We start from the raw sequence: 3,938 nt of genomic DNA, 5'->3' as shown, positions 1-3,938 counted from the left end.
TGTTCTTAGACTTTGTTTATATTTATTTAGTTCATAAACTCACATAATAAAACAGTTTCAGACTACATAAACTGTTTTCAAAAACTGCTTGAAGAATACCCATCTAAGGTGAGTTTGGGTGTAGTTGGGGACAAAGTATCTCAAGTGTGCCATGTGTATTCTAAGATTAATAGGAAAACCTTTCAGTGTGGTCCGATTGCATCATCGATGCACCCTCCCTATTGAGGCAACTTGCTTTTGCAGCTGTTTGATATAAATTCCTCGCATATGTCTTAGTCCAGTTGGTTTATTTTTATAAACAATAAATAGCCCCACATTCCTGCAGTGTTTCCCTTCCCTCGGACAGTCTCGTGGAGCCATTTGCCATGAAGGCGGTGGCTGCGATTAGTGGCGTTTGCACAGATGGCGGCCATCGTTTGGGAAATCTCATAAATAGTGGAACACGTGGACTTTTTCCTCCCCCCTTCAACATGATCACAATAGATTATGAGGGCCTACAAATCACTACCAGATGATATTAAGTTGCTTTGATAACACTCTGGGTCCCTTCCGGTGTGATATTTTTCTTCATTAGAAAGGATAGCTCAAGCACACCAAATCCTCTTACTCTTTTCTCAAAATTTATAGATCTCAGCCTCTAAACTAATTGTTAGTTGCACAGCATGCCCTAAGCTGTGCCCAGACAGAGCAATTACATCCCCCGGCCCTGATTAAAGGCACAGAGGAAACAGAAGTGCAAAGAAAATGAAACACTCTTGGCTGTTTGGGCAGGATGTCATTGCTGTTGTTTGCCTTTTTTGACATTTGTTGATAAAAGTGAGAAAGGAGGTCAGTTATCCATCACTGACCCTTGTTCTATGCCAAAGATGTGACAGGCTTGTCTCAGGCTACTGACTCCGTTTATGAAATTATAAACAAAAAGGGGTTTCTAGGCCAATGTGCTTCCTTTCTATTAGCAGCTCAAGAAATTCTTCATTTTCCCCCTGCTAAATTATATTGCTTTCTGTGTCTTTTACACTCATTTGCTTCTGTGTGTATGCCTAAAACCACAAAATATTTTTGTTGAATGAGCAGAGCTGTACTATGATAAAAACTCTGTAAATTACCTAGAACAAGGGAAAACTCATATTCAGATGTTTCTGCATATCCAGGCATTTCTTGTGGAATGTTCCTCACCTGTAAATTGCAGCTTTCTACTAGATGTGTTTTCCTTTTATTATTTGAAGTAACTTTATGGCTGACTATTTGTACACTTTAACAACCAAAATCAAGTTTTCCAAAAGAAAATGGGAAAGCACTATTTGCTTTCACCCCATATTTTTCTGAGGTCCTCATGTTCAAGTTTGTACATTTGAAGCAGAAGTACTTATTTTTAAAATACTGAAGTGGCTTAAAAATCATATACAAGCATCTAAAAATAAGATGGCAGAGAGCAGCAACTTTCTTGCATTAAATCTAAGCTTGTGTTTTCAGTGCAAATGGTTCCAGTCTGCTGGGAGTTATCTATTTCATAGAGCAGTTTGTAGAAAAGGTACTGTATTGTATTTTAAATATTTTTGCCAGGACTGCCAGAGACTTCCCATTTTGAAGTCTTTGTTTAACCAGTTTCTCTAATTGCTCTATGTGATACGCTTAACACTGCTTCATACTAAACAGATGGCTTGTACAAAGGATCAAACCATAATCTCATGGTGTCTATAAAGAGTCAGAAACAAACAGCTTAAATATTTTTGAAAGTAAAAATAGGGGGTTTTTTCCTATTTTTTTCACTTCGTATTCTGTTTTCTCCCTTTTTAAGACAAGGAGGGATTTTCTATTAAATGACCACACACTGTCCCAATGTTTAAATATCTGATAAACTCAGTTCTTCTCTCCTCTGTGTCCCATGCACCACAACTGAACAGAAGAGAAGCTTTCAGCAGTCACTGTCTCTTAAAATGACCAAACATCAAAGAAGTTCAGTGAACTTGAAATTATATCAGGAAGTAGATCAGACAAAACCTTACTTGTGTGCATCTGTAGTTTCCACCGTTTTGTGCTTTTAGGTGGATTTAGTTTCAAATATTCTGTCTGTGGAAACTGTACACTTGCAAAACTACAGGTCACTCCCCCACGAGCCTTGGTCCCATGGACAGTTTTATTATTGCTGTTAAAGGCTGACTGATCTGGTATTAGTAGAATAATACAGTAAATAAACAGCATGTAATAAATTAGAGCTTCACACTTTGAAGTCTTTGTTTAACCAGTTTTTTAATTGCTTTATGTGATACATTGACACGGACTGCTTCATGGTACAAAGCTTGGTTGCACCATGGATCAAATCTATAATCTCCTGCTGGCTGTAAAAAGTAAATACATAAATAAATTTTAAAAATCCAACAAAACAAAACTAACAAACTATTTAAACAAGGTGCTTATGACCTAAGATCCCCACAAAACTGCTGTAACTAATGACTGAACATTGTCAGAATGGGAGTCAGTTTGTTAAGACCCTACAGATGAAAGCAAGCATGAAACCTTGTGTTACATTCCCACAAGAAGCAGTGATGAGCAAAAACCTATTTTCAGGTGGAGTGAGTTTCTGTCCTTCTCAGATAATCAGAATTATAAGGACTGACTTAAGATATTTGCTAAATGCAAATTGCCTCATGCTTGAAGTGATCCTTGAGATAGATGTCTTATAGAAAAATACGTTCCCTATCCTGCTGCCTTTTTACGAGTCTTCCCTAACCAGTGTTGCTGGAGAAGCCCTGCAAAGAAAAATTCCAGTAGCCTTACTGCCAACCTTAGCTGACTGATATGGCCGTTGAGAGATGTACTTCAGGTGAAGGAGGGATTTCTCTTTTCTTGGCAAAAGCCTCCATAGATTTTACCTGTATTCCTTTCTCTAGCATGCCTGTATATATTTGTGCAGTTCAGAAATCAAAGAGTCAACTGGGGGTTTTTTTGAGGCCGTAGACAGAGAGGGTGAAAACCTCTGGTTTTTCTGTTCCCTTGTTGTTTAAGAACCTTGCAAGAAAAAGGAAATCCACTCTGACATTCTCTTTTTAAGCTATCTATAAATTATTTTCTGGAACATTTCCTGAAATAAACAGAATGCACAAGGTCTGACAGCTCTCCACATGTGCTTTTGGTGCAATGGGTGAATATAACTACTGTTCCTGTAAGACAAGGCAGAAGTGAGACATTACATGCCATGTGGGAGAGGCTGTTAACAAATTGGTGGAAATGGTTACGGTTTTCAACTTGTCAAGCATCATTTTCTTAGCTTGATGACACCTTGTAAGACCAATAAATAATTTATGGGGTATCTAAATGTTTCAAATAGGAGTTTAAGGACTGGAGGAAAGAGGTCTAGGGTCTCATAGTTAATCCTATTCGAGCAGCTTCTTATTAAAACAGCCCTCCACAAATTGATTACAGCTGCAATCCCTTTTAAGAAGGATTATTTAAAAATCCCAATTATAAAGACTATTTGTAAAGAGTAAAATACTTAGTGTCAGTTTTGCGTGGAGACTGTGGCTTGACTCAGTTGGCAGAAGTGGGTTATCCTTTTCCTGACTTTCTTTTTAGGAGGGTCTGCTCATAGTGGTCATTTCAAACAGTGGCTTTAACACGTTTGCTGCAAAGGAGGTTTGTTTCTTTTTATGTCACTTGTACTCCCTGGCTGCCTCTGCTGGCTCACCTCTGGTAGGCTCTACGTTGTCCTTTGCCTCCTTTTGGCCCTTCTGCTTGACTTCATCTGACATAAGGAAATGATATTTAAAGTCCAACCTAATTCAGGACTTGGTCCTGAGATCCCATTTAATACCATTTCCCCAAAAGGGCACATCTTCATTCTTACAATTCATATTCACTCACAACCTACAGTAAATGTGAGTGAATCTGATGGAAAAAAAAGGCTAATATGGCTGTGTTTTGTCTCATTTTAAGTCCTT

Source organism: Lepidothrix coronata, unplaced genomic scaffold, assembly GCF_001604755.1.
Source record: "Lepidothrix coronata isolate B3197 unplaced genomic scaffold, Lepidothrix_coronata-1.0 Scaffold54, whole genome shotgun sequence".
Classification (NCBI taxonomy): domain Eukaryota; kingdom Metazoa; phylum Chordata; class Aves; order Passeriformes; family Pipridae; genus Lepidothrix; species Lepidothrix coronata.
Note: the sequence above shows the minus strand (reverse complement) of the source record.